This window comes from Sceloporus undulatus, chromosome 2 (assembly GCF_019175285.1).
Source record: "Sceloporus undulatus isolate JIND9_A2432 ecotype Alabama chromosome 2, SceUnd_v1.1, whole genome shotgun sequence".
Classification (NCBI taxonomy): Eukaryota; Metazoa; Chordata; class Lepidosauria; order Squamata; family Phrynosomatidae; genus Sceloporus; species Sceloporus undulatus.
The window spans coordinates 289,862,716-289,880,553 of NC_056523.1; the positions used below are offsets into that span (position 1 = coordinate 289,862,716).

Sequence of the window (17,838 nt, forward strand, 5' to 3'; positions counted from 1 at the left end):
GTAAATTAGGAGAGGATATACAGATAAATACAATTTATCTCCATTTCCAATCTCTTCTGCTATTTCTAAAGGGTGGAAAAGGGAAGTTTAATTATATTTATTTATTTAATATTTGGAAATAAGGCCCTACAAAGTGAAACTAAGATTAGGGCTTCAATTTAAGTGCTTTCGTCTTTGAAGATTCAGCAAAATATACCGAAATTGCACATGTTATAGCTCTAATCATTTACTGCAAAGTTAGTACTGTTAAAGAGGTACTAACATGTAATCTATGGGTAAATATGTTAGCTGTGGTCATAGCATGTAGAAACATTTCCTCCACCAAAAGTTAGAGTTGGCTGGGAAAGGTTCAGATATATTAAGAACAACAACAACATGTAACCAAATCCCTACTAACTGTTACTATCTGGAAATGGGGTCTCGAAGTCATGTTAAATATTTCCATGAAAACATGTAACAAAAATGAAAGCATGCAGAGGATTGAAAAAAATATATATTTAGGGCTAGGAATTTTTAAGGAAGGGACTAATGAACTGATCAGTCTTGCAATGTTTTCATGCAAACTTCTGATGCAGCTGTATTTGAATACTGTCTGTATCCCTAGTTGCCTCATCTCAAAGCAGGAGGGGAGATATGGCACTATAAAAAGGCAGAAATGAGCAGTTATAATTTTCAAAGTGTTGAAGACAGATCCACCTTCTTATGAGCTTAAACAAGGCTGCATATAGGACAGCAAGCAGAATGTTTCATAACTGTTAAGCGATCCTACATAGAGTGGGCCCCTGGTACTCGCTGGGGTTTGGTTCCAGGACTGCCCTCAATGGATATCAAAATCTTTGGCTGCTCAAGTCCTATTATATACAATGGGGTACTAAAATTGTGTCCCTTATCTGGATTTGAGCAAGTTCCCCAAGTTGTAAGCAATGATATGAGAGCTGAGGGAAATGATCCACAGGTCTCAGTCTATGTACAAAAGGTAACAGCTAGCAGTCTACCAAAATCTATCTCCACACATGATCAGCTGAAATGGGGAAAATTTGTTCTTTGGTTAAACAATTAGCACTGTAGCTTAAAGTTCCATGAATTATCACAATACAGAGCTTCCAAGCTCTGGTACACATACACAATACAAATCAGAACTGCCTCGTTTAAACAGCCATAAATATACTTTTACTATACCTCAGCAGCTGGCAAAGCTCACAACTATTTCTCCCATCCTGAGATGCAAATAGAAAATTCAATTGTTGTCTTTGCAGCAATATGAGTGACAAATAAAATTGCCAAGAGTGATCCAGATCCTATGCAGTCCCATTTCCATAGACAATTAAGGCAGGATTAAGGAGGAAATCATTTGTACCACATAGCACTGGAAGCCAGTGATTGGACAAAGCTCTGGAATAAGATTAGTAGCTTCATGCTATTTATCATGCTTATACCCAGCTCCTCTTCCAAAAAGCTTAGAACAGTTTTGTTCCCAAAATGTTCTACAGCCAGTCAATGCCAATCCTGCTTAGCAGAAATCTAACTGTAGCATGCCTCTCAAAACCACCCTTGAGATCTTGCTAATAACACCTCATTAAAGCAATGGTGCAGCTGAGGAACTGCAATCTCACTTTATACAAACCTATTAACCCTTATACACTAGAAAGGAATATTTGAGTCACCAAGAGCCATAATTTGTTGCATATTCCACACAGAAATGGAACTACAGTGGAATCATTCTTCAGGACTGTCACCTGCAGCCACAAAATATATTCCCTCAAATTTCAGGCATTTGCATGTATTAGTTGCTGTTTTGTTTATTTGTCAAAAAGCTAGGACAAAAAATTATGTGTCGTTTTTTTGCCATTTGGATATTTTTTTATCCCAAACTATCTGACATATTGGAACAAAAACTGTCTCATCTTATTTTTCAGTGACCCATGATGCAGCAAAGCAGAAGGGAAATGCACTGATTGTCAGTAGACTGGCCTCATTTAGAGGAAACTGAAATTTCTTCCTTAGGAGGGGATTCACTGGCATGCTCTTTGGGATGAGGAAATGTCCTACAAGTCATACAATACAGGGGTGAGGTTGAAAAAACTGAAGGCATGTAGGTTAAAGCATACCTGAGAAATCCAATCAATTATTATAAAGTGAAGTCGAAGGCTTTCATGGCCGGCATCCATAGTTTTTTGTGGGTTTTTTGGGCTATGTGGCCATGTTCTAGAAGAGTTTCTTCCTGACGTTTCGCCAGCATCTGTGGCTGGCATCTTCAGATGAAACGTCAGGAAGAAACTCTTCTAGAACATGGCCACATAGCACGAAAAACCCACAAAAACTAATTATTATAAAGTTTAAAAAAGAGGGAGGGACCAATATAAACCAAGTAGAATGGAAGTTTCCATCTTGCTTACACAACGATGAGATATGCAAACTACCCGCCATGGCAACAGCAAAAGCCTCTAGGACCTAGGAGCTGAGGCCATCATTCCTGGCATTTTTAGAATAAAGTAGAACTGAAGCAGAAAATATGCAGCAACAGCTGCTTACCTGCACTCTAGCTTTTTAAATTACTAAAACATTCAGGAAGGGCAGGGATGATGTCAGTATAAATCTCTTTTGTATCTGTGTACACAATGCCCCCAAACCTATTCCCACTTCAAGAACACAAGTGAAAGATCTTCCTTACCTGCTGGTTATTCTGTAGAACAGAAAAATTATTTTTAAAAAATACTGCAAGCTTAAGAAAGCAAAACTGTGGATCTGGTCCAAAAACCACTGATATTTACTCCATGCTGGCAAGGACTGATTTGGGCAATCCTAAACAGGTATGCATTTCTGATGACAACTTCCTTTTGAAGCAATGTAATAAGCCTTGGACATTAGCATAAATTTCTACACAAAAAAAAAAATCAAGAGTTTTTTCATTCATGCTACAAGAGGATGAAGTGGAGGGAAAATATATACATAGAATTTGGAAATTTAACTCTTCCAATAACATCCATTAGCCATGCCAGATGTGGGATTCTGGAAAAACGTTTCCAAGCTCTCTGTATATACATGCACACAAATCCCCATACAGCTGCGGTTATACTTGCATGTTTGTATAAAAATACACATATATATTTGGTAAGAAAAGAGAAAATATTAAGAAAGGTGAATAAAACAGATGTAGCTGCTCCTGCTGGAGAGAAGAGCATTGTATTATCTGTGGTCGCATTCAGAAATTTCAGATAGAAGTGGATCTGGCAGCACCATTTCCTTTTAGGAAGCCTAAGAGTCTGTTTCTTCCTTCCTCTTTAAGCCTCCATGCATTGCATGACAGTAAAACTGTCAGGTCATATCTTTGTCAGGCACTCCGGACTGTGCTCTGTTCATGAAATCACCACCCGATTGGCCAGTGAATATTATGGCCGACCGAACAAATGTGCCATTGCCTTAAGCTATCTAAATTGTTATGGTTATTCATGCAACATTGAAATTAAAAAGCTGAAAAAAGGGGAGAATTTTCTTTTAAAAAATTGAATTAGGAGATGTACGTCAGTTCTGTACACGCATTTCATTACACCATTGAAAAAAAACACCAGAATACACAAGCTTACATAATGGCATTAAAAGGTTCTTTGTACTAAGACCCAGAAGACCATGCGTGATTTTCCACAGACCTTCCACCCTCTTGATAGGCATGCAAAGTGACTATGCTACAAATAGCACGTCCTCTAGTAACAGAATGTGTTGTATCATCTCATATTGAAGAAAAATGCAATGCAATGAAAATAAAGGTTCTGTGAATCAGACTGATGATCGGACTATCTCCTAGTCAACAAAATCATGAGCTAAATAAATTAATGTAAAAGACTGTCACCCAAAATGGGAGGGAGCATAAATATGTGGTATCAGTCATTGAATGCCCCCTGACAATCTTAGCCTTAAGATACTGGTTTCCAACATTTATAGTGACAATGATATAGCTGTGTAGGTCCTGCCTCCTGAAGTCCTACCACAGGGAGAAAGGTCTGAGTAAGATTTTTCAATGGCTGGGAGGCTTTACAGTCTGTGTTGGCCCTAACATTCCAGCCCCTAGGAATCATGCCACTCACCCTGACCTTGTTCTCCCAATTCTCCCCTTTCCTGGATTAGATTTCTGGTTGTCCTAGTGGCCCCTTAATGTGGGCAAGTTTGTGTCAGCTTTGTGTTGTTTTTGTTAGCATAACCACCCTTTTATTCAGGGTGAAGGGAGACAATCTGAGTCAGAATTAACAAAATAACACGAGAATTAATGTGGCTTATTATATCTTGTAGAATAGTAAATACTTTAACAAGCTCCAGTGCTGAGGTCTAACCTACACTGCAGAAATAATGCAGCTTGACACTGCTTTAACTGCCATAGCTCCATCCTGTATAATTCTGGGATCTGTAGTTTTGTGATATTTTTAGACTTCTCCGTCAGAGAGCTCTGGTGCCATATCTACAAATCCCAGAATTCCATAGGATGCAGTCATGACAGTTATGGGGTTTCAAACTGCATTATTTCTGCAGTGCAGATTAGATTTTAGCTCCAATCGTATTATATTCTGCCTGAATTATATCAGACTTTACCCTTCAATCAATTTAGGCAACAATGTACTCCCCACTGATTCATCCAACTGTCAACTCCCCAAAATCAACTCTCAGCAGACACTCCTTCCATAGGCTTCTCCCTCCCATCACAGAGTTCTCTGTGATGGGTTTGGCTGTCAGGAAACCAAATCTGCCTAGTGCCTCCTTCACAGAGACCTTTCCAATCCATTCACCTCCCAACGATACAAAGCAGAAATAACTGCAAAGGAAATGCTGCAAACTAACCAATTATGCAAATAGACTCAGTATTTTAGACCCTATGTACAAAATGCAGAATCCAACTCATCTTGGTTCAAATTTTTAGTAGACTATATATATTTCTGGAAAGATAGGAGAGTTGTGGTTCTATATCCAAACACTAGTTGCTACATTGTTTACTCAGTAATTCCCACCAAATCTGAAAAAAATGAATGCGGTTCAGTGAGCGCATCTCCTAGGCAACACACTACTGACCAAATTCCACACAGGGGAAAAAAAGATCAATGAGAATAGTTATTTTTGAAACACTGTAGGTTACTCCCACTATCAACAATGTATTTCAACAGAACCCAACATCATTTTGTTACATAGCATTCTGGTAAATATGTACTGTACACATTTGTGCTTCTTGGTCCAAGACCAGCACAGGATGCAATCCAGACTGCAGCACATAAGTAAAAAAATTATCTCTCACCGTCATGAGGAGGGGTGGGGGGGGGGGGGGGGTGGATCACAGATAGGGATGAAAGATTTCAGTGGGAGAGTTGAGGACATGCACCACTCCCTTGTTTAGGCTTTCAATAATATTTAAAGCAAGATGGGAATCACACAGCATTCCAACTGTGGTTGGACTACAACTGCTGGCATTTTTCACTATTGGCTATGCTGGCTTTAGCTGCTGGCAGTCACAGGTCATCAACATCTGGAGAGCTGCAAAATTATCACCCCTGATTTAAAGTCTCACTATGTCATGACCAAAGAGGTGCCAGTAATTAAGGCAAGAACCTAGCTAGTGCAGCTTACCGTATGTAACCTGGGACCTTGCATTTTTAGGCCATTAGGGACTTGGTTATCAAAGTTCTTAATGGCCTCGGAACAATGCGAAGTCCCAGGTTTATCATAAAGCTACATGATGCAGATAAAGTTACATGTAAAGGATGGAGGCAAGTGCAACCAATACACCCCTCAGCCACAAATTCTTCCAAGGTGGATTTTAAAAATAAGCACAACGATCTGCACTTCAGATTTACAATCTAAATTTATGAAATAACACACAAGGAATAAAGGATGATGAAGGCAGAGGGGGAAAGAAAGTGCAGGTTAGAGTTCTTATATTAAGTGCTTTGTTGTTAAAGATTATTGAACCTGGAACCGCTAGTTAAGATGTAGCTAATTAAATCAAATTCCAAGCAACAGCAATCATATCTGGAGAAGATGTAATGCAGTCAAGGCCAAGTAACTAAAGCAGCATCCATTCTGTGACAGAGGATAAGAAAGGTGGGAAATAACGGCTGTGATTGTATCCAGATCGCCCCCCACCCTGTGTAACACTACACAGCCAACTGACAATTCACCCAGACTGTTGATGGGTTGCAATGTTGTTATCTATACAAGTATGTGTGTGCGTGTGTTCTTTTTTTCATTCGAAGACAAAAAGGTTTTAGCTAGATTTTTAAAGAAATGTTATCTAACAAACACAACCCCATCTAGCTCAGACTGAACTTGTGGGGGGGGGGGGTAAAGGTAGATTACTCAGCAACTGGGGCCTAAATACCCTAAAGGCACCAGATGTCATCTAAGCAAAGCAGGGTCAGCCCTGGTGAGTATTGCATGGGAAATTGCCAATGCATAACAGCCTGTTGTTAACTGCCTTTAAGTCGACCTCAACCTATGGTGACCCTGTGGATAAGATATCTTCAAGACCCCCCTTAAGCACTGCTCTGCTTAAATTTTGCAGACTCATGCCTGTAACCTCCCTAACTGTGTCTAGCTATCTGATGTGTGGTCTTCCTCACTTTCTACTACCCTCAACCTTTCCCAGCATTATTGGCTTTTCTAATGAATCCTGCCTTTTCATGATGTGGCCGAAGTACTGCAGCCTCAATTTGATCATCTTGGCTTCTAGGGTTATTTCAGGCTTGATTTGTTCTAGGACCCTTTTTGGCCATCCATAGTATCCTCCACCATCTTCTCCAGCACCACATTTCAAATGAATTGATTTTCTTTTAATCTACTTTTTTAACTTTCCAGCTGTCACATGCACACATAGTGATGGGGAATACCACGGCTTGGATGACTCTACCTTTAGTGCTCAGTTGTATATCCTTACTTTTTAATTATCTTTTTCCAGCTCTTTCATGGTTGCCCTTCCCATTCCTAGTCTTTTCCTTATCTCTTGACTGCAATCTGTTCAATAACAACTGCTATACATTATATTTCAGAGAACTGACCTGACAAAAACACCTCTGAGTATTTCTTGCCTTAAGTAAACCCTATGAAATTCATGGGGTCACCATAAATTGACAAACTTGAAGGCACTTATACACATACACTGATGAACCATGATCACCCCACTTCAAATCCCCAGACAACCTTTTCTATATAAACCTGGACAAGTATTTGCAGCCTCCTCCAGATGTTTTTGAACTCTTATAACTAACCCCTTGCCAGCATAGCCAGTTAGAAGTGAAAATGGGAGGTGTAACACCACAACACCTGGATTGCCAAGGCTGGTCACCCTGGTATACATGCTGAACAATAGGAATAAAGTAAAATCTTTCCTAGATCTTAGCACAGTCAGCCAAGCACTAAAAATAGGTTGACAACATCCTCCAAGCCACTGAGATTAGTGTTTCCACCATATTCTTTGTAATCACTTTCAAGCAGCTTATACTACTCTGGGTTAGCAAGAGATACAAATCATAGTTCGTAACCTCAATACACAATAAAATTAACAATTGCTCCTGTTTTTTGTCAGTTCCAGCTTGCTTTAAATTATATCATGGCGTTATATTTTCCAAGAAATGTTGCAAGAGGATTTTTGATAGCTAAGAAATAGAGTTCTGACATACTGATAGCACTCATTAAGGCTTTGTGTTTGAGGCCAAGATCTTTAGTTTGTTTGCTTGTTTGTTTTGCTTGTTTATGGCATTCATCAGATTTTTTTTAAAGTAGAAAGTCATCTGCTATTCTAACATTACAATGATAAACCATGCTGATTTATAAAGGGAAAATAGATGTAAATTATCCCTTCAGCATCAACAATCCAAATGGTATATTTTTGGACCAATTAGATGAAGAATCAGGAGATTTGAACATGCAGTGTATTTTTATAGATGACATAACATAACTGGTTGAATGCCATGGCACTGGAGCATTTTTTGTTGCAGGTTAGACTCTTGCCCATTTCTCAAAGTTCTGGATCATCTGATAACTGAGCCCTTTCACACAACAGAATATGATTCTACTTTGCTATGGCCACATCGTGGAGTTCATAGTTTGGCACTAGAGCTCTCTGACTGAAAAGTCTAAATGCACCTCAGTAAAGTGCAAATCCCAGGAAGCCATAGGATGAAACCATGGCAGTTAAAATGGAATCAAAGGATTATAACTGTGCTGCGTAAAAGGGCCCTAAGTTATCTCAATGTTTGTAAACTGGGAAAAGAGGTTACAAAAATCGTCAGCAGTTTTTTCTGCAGAGTAAATAACTTGGGTGAGTTTACATTGTGAAAATGAGGTGTATTGAGGGTTCAGTAAAACAAAAAACAACCCTGATGACTTTTAAGATATATTTTTTTCTAGAACATTTTGGGTGGTCCAAGCACTGATCTCCAAGCATCATATTTAGGCTGGCTTTCTGCTACAATAACTACTAAGTCATCAACACCAGAGCTGAATGATAGCAGAAGAACATAAAAATGCAACATGAATAGAACCCAAATGAGTAGACAACAATGGATTATATATCTTAGCTACGTTATTGTTTCCGTTTTTTAGCATTATCTGCATTACATTTTCAAATATTCACAACCGTGAGAGCTAGCAATTTTTTATGTGTGTTCAAATTCAGACACACAAACAGAACAAGAATTCTCAGAACATGCTCAAGTTCTTTAGAACACATTAACTACCCTAGAACCTTCATGTTGCTTTTAACTGAACATAAGCCTATCCCTAGAATACCACAAGGATTTAAAACAGAACAAACATGGATATATTTCTGCAAGCAGAACAATTACCTCCACTCAAATCAAAAGTCTAATCCAAGAGAACTGGTCCACTTGGATTTATTCAATGTAATGATATTTCAACAGCATAGTGATGCCACACTTGTAGTAATAGTTAGAAATGGCACCAGTGACCCAAAAACTCTTCCCATTCATCTTGCCAATGTATCACTTAAGTATTCCGTTTGGTATTTTCACTTTATCAACGTTAAATGGTATTAAAATATGCTACTTCTATTGTTGCCAATTAGCTAAATTTACAAGCCATATTTATTTTAGATGAAAAGACATTAATCAAAAGAAAGTATAATTGCACAATTTCTTGTTCAAGTATTTCTATGTCAGTGGTAAACCAGCAAAGGCAGACTGGCTCTACTAGTTGTGCTTCCAATGAGTGGTCAAAACGGCATTATTCCTTCTGGCCTTGTTTTTTGAAACTGATTCTTAGAATTGTTCTTAATCTCTTTTCAAATAAGGTTTTATGTATTTAATTGCACATCACTTTGGTGTCCTTGTGGGAAGAGAAATTATTAACCAATATGACTACCAAATATATTTCTCTGGAAACACCTAAAACCTATGACATATGTAATGGGTATTAGATCCACACAAAAAGCAGAGTGTGATTTTAACGGGATTTTAGCATAAACTCTCCCTGCATTGTGATTGATTCTAGACACAGAATCCATGTGAAAAAACAAAAGCCACACTGCTAAGTGCTCTTAATTATGAATGCACAAGGCTCTTTAGATTTATAGAACAGCTGAAATGTTTTGAATACCATGGAAGCAGGTGGTAACAAAAATAGATCCAGAAATGAATGTGGGTCAGGAGCAGAACAGTGGGACCCTTCTAGGGTCAGGACTTCTACACAGATGTCTCCCTAAAAAGTATATAATTTTACCTAGAGTTAAATTATTCCCTTAACCCCATAAGGGAATAAAGCCACTCAATAGATGAAGTTAAGGTCACAACTATCAACTAACCACAATCTAGACTAATATGATGTGCCATAAGCACAAACAAGGGCCATAACCAATAACTCAGGCACAGACAAGACAAAGTCCCAAAATCCATGTGTATATTGTAGAATATTACAACAGAACTAGGGAGTTTATCACATGGGAGGGATGTGCCTAAACCCCATGCATAAATGGGGTTTAAACCCATGAAAATCCCACAAGAGCGGGATTGTTTTCAGATGACATAGCTCAAATTAAGCATTGATGTGACATTAACCCATGCAAAAAGCGGCAAACTCGCACCACTTTTTAACTCTGGGATTTACATTTTACATTTTTAAAATATTTTCAAACCATGGATGCTTGAATCCATGGATAAAAAATCTGTGGATATGGAGGGCTGACTGTATATCAACTGTAATGTTTTCATACATGGCTTTTCAGGGTTTTCCAGTGAATTCACAGAACAAAGGATTTGCGAGTGAGATTAATAAGCCAGGTTTACATATTGTTATCAGGGTACCCCAAGATGATCAGAATCCCCTTCTTTAGGTGCTACTGCATACCAAGGTGCAGTACCTATAATCATGAGTAGACCTTTTCAGTGAAAGTTCCTCAATTATGGAATCCTCTCTTCAAAGAATCCAACTGGTGACTACCTAACTGGTTGGTTTTTTCCCCCAGTTCCAAGAAAAGACTGTTTTACCCTCTCAGATTTTTCAAATTAATATATAATATTTGTGCCTAGTTTGATGTTTGTTGTTGTTGTGTGCCTCTCTGCTGCTTCTGTTGGGGGGGTTTAGTGTTAATTTTTATGGTATTTTTATTTGCATTTTACCTGTCTTTATACAGTTGCCCTGAGAACATTTTCTTCTAGGATAGATAATATAGTGGACCCTTGGTATCCGCTGGGGTTTGGTTCCAGGAGCCCCCACTGATACCAAAATCCGTGGCTGCTCAAGTTCCATTAAATACAGTGTCATAGTAAAATGTTGTCCCTTATATAAAATGGCAAAATCAAAGTTTGGTTTTTAGAATTTATATATTTTTAAAATATTTTCAAGCTATGGATGGGTGAATCCTTAGATAAAGAATCTGTGGATATGGAGGGTTGATGTAAATTGAATAAATTTAGGAAACAGTTTAATGGAGTACAACTGGTGCAGTTAAACCACAGAATGGTCTAGTCGACTGATATATAGTGCCCAGAAAAGACCCAAGTAACTACAGCTCAAATATACTGTTCTGTTCATTCTTTTAAACACACAAATACCATCCTCATTGCCAACCCCACTTAACCCAAACAGGGTCTTTTCTATCTTCCATGTCAGTAGCAGTAACACTGGTGAAGAGCAATCCCAAATATTACCCCACTGCCTGCCACCCACCCAGCGAGGGACAACATGGCAATCATTTTTCTTTCATTGAACACAGACATGTACGAGTGACTAAATTTCATCAGGCCCTTTTAATGAGGACCAAGCACAAAGAGAAGGGAGAATATAAAGAGTACTCGCAGCACATTCCTTATTCACAGGGTGTACCTGGCTTCTATCCAAGTTCACAGACCAACTGACAGACAGATAGATATAGTGAATGCTGGTTCAGCTGCTACTCTTGCTTCTCCCTCAGCCATAGTTTCATCAGGAAACCTAGTTGACTTTTTTTTGTAACCATCACTAGCATATTAATCTTTAACAACAAAAGCTCATCTCTTAAATTAATTGAAAGATTGCTGCCATTCCCATTAATTTTAGGGGACATGGATTTTCACAGCAGTGATGTACAGCTATTGAGTTATTCCTGTTGTAACTGAAAATATCTGAGGAATAGCATTACAAAAGAACTGTTCCTGATACAGATTAAAACTATTAAAATCAACACAGCCACCTGACCTTTTGGACTGTCCAGGGGTGGTAGTTCTGTCCAGGGGTGGTAGTGCTATAAAGGAGGTATTAGTGAGGGCCTGGACCTCAAAATTTATAATTACACCACTGATGTCTACATAGCAAGAGAGCACTCCAAATGTTGGACTGCAAATCCCAGCAGCCCTAGCCAGCACTGACAATGGTGTTAAATCATAGGAACTGCAGTCCATAGGAGCTGAAGTCCAACAATATCTGGAAGCTCATCCTAGGCTTCAGTATATAAGAGCTACCAGTCTCCAAGGATGTACATATTTAGCTAAAATATTCATTTAGAAGGCGTTAAGACCCTTTAAAAACAATTAACTGCTTCCAAAACAGAAAACTAGGAAAGTTTCAAAACTAGAAACTAGTTCTTTCCCACACTCATGTCTTTAAATCTCTAGGCCTAGTAGCCAGACAAAATGAAAATGCACTCTTAAACACTTCTCAAAATTCTTGACAACATTCAGGGGCTTCACAGGTAAACAAGAAAAACTCTGTTCCAAGGCAGATGTCTGGATTTCACTGTCCATACCCAAACTATATATCATTTTGAATGAAGAAGCTTGAAATGTTCAAAAACTGAATATGTCTTGACAAATGTTAATTCTGTCAAAGTTGACATAGATTCTCCCACTCCATGCCAAAAAGTCTATTTGCAACCCAAAAACATTGGGAGAAAAGGAGATTAATACACTTCACTAATATTACTTTAACATATATTCAAAGGATGGATTGCTATTAAACAGTTTAGTGAATACTGTACACTTCTGTCTGAAGCTTTTCACACTGTATGATAACACTTCTTAATGTTTTAGAGAATAGATGTGAAGCAAAACCTAGAAACAGGCCATGAGCTTTATATACACATCACTCTTTTCTTTATGTCAGCTGGAGATTCTTAGTTGCAGGAAGGAAGAAAAGTCCTTCTTCCAGCTTTAAAACATCAGATTTCTGCTTAAGGGTGATATAACCTACTTAAGCCCATACACTAATACCCTTCACATGCTTTGAAATAATGTTAACAGTTGATGTTCTGTAATTAAACACAACATTATCAATGACCATGGCTCAAAAGTAAATTAGGCTATAGGCCTGCATTCCACTGCAATTCTTCACAGTATTACAGTTTGAAACATCCAAAGCCCCCTGGTTTAATCTGTTTGCATGTGCTAACATCACCAAATTCCAGAGGACACTGGTTTAGTTAAACTAGTTAAGATTTAGAATTCAAAGTAGAGGTCTGTGACACAGCACAAATTGGCCAACTTGGGTATGTATGTGTATATATATATATATATATATATATATATATATATATATATATATATACATCCATCCATCCATCCATCCATCCCAAGGCAAGAAGCATTATGAGACTCACCAAGTTTGAGAGACAATGCAAAACAGATGGTTTGCCTGGGGCAAACTGAAAAAATAAAGGGCACACACAGAAGACACATGAGCCAATGAGCACTTTCAGATGTCCATAGGGGAGGGATTGTTAGGAATGTAACTACTTCTGAAAAAATAACAGGTGATCCTTTCCCTTCAATAAAAAAAATCCATAATTGTTGAGATGGAGATAGGGAAGCATTAATGTATTAGGAATACTGTCAGTAGTTGCTACACCAACTGGAAAAGCTCAGGAGGGCTGTTTTTGGATGCACATTTTTCAAATGTGTTGTCTCTGCGTGGTGCTCCCTGTGAGCTGCACCAATACAAGCATGGATGGAATATCCCCATATTTATATTTAGTAGTGTGGCATAGTGATGTGAGTATTGGACTAGGTCTCTGGAGACCAGGTTCGATTCCCAGCTCGGCCATGACACCCACTAGGTGACCTTGGGCAAGTCACAATCTCTCAGCCTCAGGGGAAGGCAATGGCAAACCTCCTCTGAACAAATCTTGCCAAGAAAACCACATGATCAGTTCATCTTAAGGTTGCCATAAGTCGGAAACAACTTGGAGGCATACAACACACAAACACACAGAGAGAGCAACTAGTTAACAGCACCAGCACAGGTAGGATGGTTTGCCAGTGCATGTTGCTATACACAGGTCTGAAATGTCTCAGCCATCACCACCAAAGGCAAAATATAATTAAAGGTACATAAACAAAGGCTCAAGAGTTCCCCAGAAATTGCTCATATAACACTTTGAAAATGCATCTACACAGAACAGTTGTAGCTGCTTTGATACCACTTTAACTGCCATGGCTCCATCCTAGAGAATCCAGGTGTTGGCAGTTTGGCAAAGAACCTGGAATCCTCTGCCAGAAAACACCAGTCTATTGCCCCTGAACTTCAGCACTAAGTTCTAGATTTGAATCAAAGTTCCTTAGCAAAGAAAGAAGCCATGGTGGCTAAATTTGGTATCTATAAATTGCCACAGAACAGCCAGCATGGTGTAGTAGTTTGAGCGCTGGACTAGGTCTCTGGAGACCAAGGTTCAATTTCATGCTAGGCCATGAAACTGACTGACCTTGGGCCAGTCAAATGCTCCCAGCCTCAGAAGAAAGCAAAGGCAAACCCTCTCTGAACAAATCTTGCCAGGAAAACCCCATGATAGCTTTGCCTTAAGGTTGCCATAAGTCAAAAATCACTTGAAGGCACATAATTGAGTCTAAGGTCCAAAACACACTGCAAAAATAATCCAGTTTGAGACCACTTTAGCTGCTCTGGGTCAATGCTAGAGAATTCTGGGAACTGTAGTTTTGTGAGGCATTTAGTCGCCTCTATCAGAGAGCTCTGGTGCCACAACAAACTACAATTCCCAGGACTCCCTATTACTGAACCAGGACAGTTAAAGCAGTCTCAAACTGGGTTATTTCTGCAATATGTTTTGGACCTAAGTTCCTCAACAAAGGATTCCACAGAATTGGTAGCTAAATTCAGTATCTATAAATTAACACAAGGTTTAGCCCAATACCTACATTTTGCCTACATTTTTAGCTTGCCCTTCTGTGCAAAAGCACCATTCACGCAAAGGGCCTTCTTTCTAAGCAGACATGCACTGAATTAATAACCTAAAGAAGGTACAAGACCTTTCCATCTACAAAACCCTTCCAATTCCAAACAGCCTTGGCTACGCCTTCATCATGCAAAACAATTTAGGAAGAAAAGGCAAAACGCACCCCACAATCTTTTAAGGTCAGCATTTAAATACTGCATGGGCCCTGTACCTAATTTAAAAACAAATCCTTCAGCCTCCAAGCCAAGAGGTTTAGTGGCCTGTGCAATACTGTATAGCAAGATAGGAAAAAGGAGGAGGGAATGTTTAAAAAGGAGAAAGAGAAGAAGAAGAAGGCAAGGCACACCCCACAATCTTTTAAGGTCAGCATGGGCCCTGTACCTAATTTAAAAGCAGACCCTTCAGCCTCCAAGCCAAGAGGTCTAGTGGGGATGGTCACAGCCCCTGCTGCAGATTTCAGGGCCCTGTGCAATATGGCAGGAAAGGGGGGAATGCTTTTGTTTAAAAACAAATAAATAAGCAGACACCCAACCCTGACGATTTAAGGGATTTCCTTACACACACATCCCCTCCCACCAGAAACCCAATTCTCTGGCAGGCTGCTGGCAAGGATTGCATCGTCTTCTCTCTAGGCGTTACCTTCGCTTGGACTAAGGCGACGCCGCCGCCGCCACTGCCCGGCCCCTCCGTCTGGGAAGCAGTTTAATTCATTCTGCCCAGCTGAGCCCAGGCTGCCAGCAGGAAAAGGTGGTCCCTTCCACGCAGGCGCGCCGCTCTCTGCTCCTGGAGCCCCTGGGCGCGCGCAGCAAGAGTAGTGCTAGCACTGCTGCTGCTGCTGCTGCTGCTGCCGCCCCTGAAGGGCTGGGGAGGGGGCAGGCCCTTTGCATTGGTCTGCAGGGGAGGGGAGTCAGGGGTCCACTCTGCACAACCAAGGCATCCAGCCGATTTCCCTCTCTGGGGGCGCGGCAGGGGATGATGATGGGGAAGGCATTCCAAACCTGGAACAGATCCAGACACACATGCACGCGCACACAGACATATTCAGAATTATACATACATATGTAGGCACACACACATATGTGTGCGTGTGTATATACACACAAACACACACACATAATTGTATATATAAATGCACACACACACACACACACACACACATATATATATATACGGAATTAAGAATATATATATATATATGTGCATTTATACAGTATATACAATTATGTGTGTGTGTTTGTGTGTATATACACACGCACACATATGTACAGTATATATATATTATATATATATATATATATATATATATATATATATACACACACACACACGTATATTCAGAATTATACACATATATAGGCACACATACACACACACATATACAGGGATCAATTCCCTCTCAGCCATGAAATCCACCGAGTGACTTTGGGCAAGAAGTCACACTCTCTCAGCCTCAGGGGAAGGCAAAGGCAACCCCCTCTGAACACATCTCGCCAAGGAAACCCCAGAACACTGGCCTTAGGATCGCCATAAGTAGGAAAGGACTTGAAGGCCCACAACACACACACACACACATACACATACATATACTATGTTACAGCTGTAAAGGTTGACCTTCCAAGGTTGTGTGGCTGCCTTCCCCTGGAGGCGTAGACAGAGCCAGGGCTGTTTGGAACTGGATGGCTTTTAGGGAAGGTCTGGAAATCTCGTTTGGGTTCTTAATACCGTGCTTTGGAAGCGTTGCTTTGGTTCTGTCCCTCCCTTTTCCTGGAGCGTCCTCCATTTTGGGGGCCCTGGCCCTCCTTGGCGGCGAGGAGGACCTCTGCTCCCCCTGGACTTCCCCAGAGAGAAAGACAGAGAGGGAGCCCAGATGATCCCTCCTTCCTTCCCTACCTGAAGAAGATGGCGGGGGAGAAGGTGGGCGTGGGCCTCCAGGCTCCCTGGCTCGCGGGGGGGGGGGGGGGGGGGGGGGGGGGCTGTCACAACCCCACTTGGCTGCTTACCTTCCAGAAAGAAAGGGCTCCTCTTCCCTGGGAACTGCTATGAGGGATGCTTCCCCTCAGGATGCCAGCTCTAGGATGCTCCTCAAGAGGGAAAGAGGAGGAGGAAGATGAAGAAGAGGAGGAGGAGATGGAAGGTTCAGCCCTAGGCTTTGCCCCCTTCTCCAGGGGCAGGGCTCACTCACCTGGGCCAAGCTGCCTCCCCTCCGCAGGGGCTGCCCCACAACGGGGAAGGCTCAGAGGCCCCCTGCCCCTGGGCTCTCTCTCCAGGGGCTGGGGGGCTGGAGGGGGCCTGGGCTCACCATGAAAGGCGGCTGCATCCCTCCCTCCCTCGCCCTTCTCCCTCCCGCTTCTGACGCAGCAGGCATTCAGCACCGCCTGGGGCCTTCTTCAGCAGCAGCACCCAGCAGCATCCCCACCTTCCTCCTCCTCCTCCTCCTCCTCAGGGGCCATTGGAGACTCAGGGTCTCCTCTGTCATCATTTGAGGGGCAAGGTTTCCTCTGTCCCCAGACTTCTTTTGTTGTAGCTCTGTTGCTGCTGCTGCAACAACAAGAGGAGCCTGGGGCAGAGGAAACCTTGCCCCTCAAATGGTGACAGAGGAGACCCTGAGTCTCAAAATCACCCCAGCCATTCTCTCCCCCCTAGACCTCCATCCCTAAGGGACTACAGCTGGTGGGGACCACCTTGGGAAGGCAAAAGAGGAAAGAAAATGTAGCACCACATTTGTCCCCCCACACACACACACACATACATACACAAGGGGTGTGTGAAAGGCTCTTTCATTCCGCCACTCACTTACCAGAATTTGCATCATTCTGATATCTGGCTGCAGGGACCTTCCGAAATGGCTGCAAATATTCCACATGAGAATTTCCACAGGGAAACCCATGCACCTCCAAATCACCCCCAGCCCCTCTTCCCCTGCCTTACTACACTTCCATCCCTATGAAAGCACAGCTGGCGGGGACCACTTTGGAAATGCAAAAAGAGGGAGCAAAATGTAGCATCACATTTCTACATTTGTTTTCCCCACACATTCACACACAAGTAGGGTTGCCATACCTGAGGACCTCCAAACTGGGGGGGAAATGTAGGACAAGGTTTTAAAATGTAGGACCTTTTTTTAAAAAATTTCCTGGCCAGGAAATTAAAAAAAAAAGGTCCTACATTTTTAAACCTTGTCCTCCTTC

At 41.0% G+C, this 17,838-nt stretch overlaps 1 protein-coding gene across 1 annotated transcript in view; it reads right to left on the reverse strand.

Moving 5' to 3' along the window:
* Positions 1–16,391, reverse strand: part of FAM169A (family with sequence similarity 169 member A) — a 37,287-nt gene extending 20,896 nt beyond the window's left edge. Inside the window, exon 1 of the mRNA XM_042447816.1 lies at positions 16,373–16,391. The gene's annotated coding sequence lies outside the window, so the exon portion shown is untranslated. The remainder of the gene's footprint in view (positions 1–16,372) is intronic.
* Between the last annotated feature and the right edge of the window lie 1,447 nt (positions 16,392–17,838).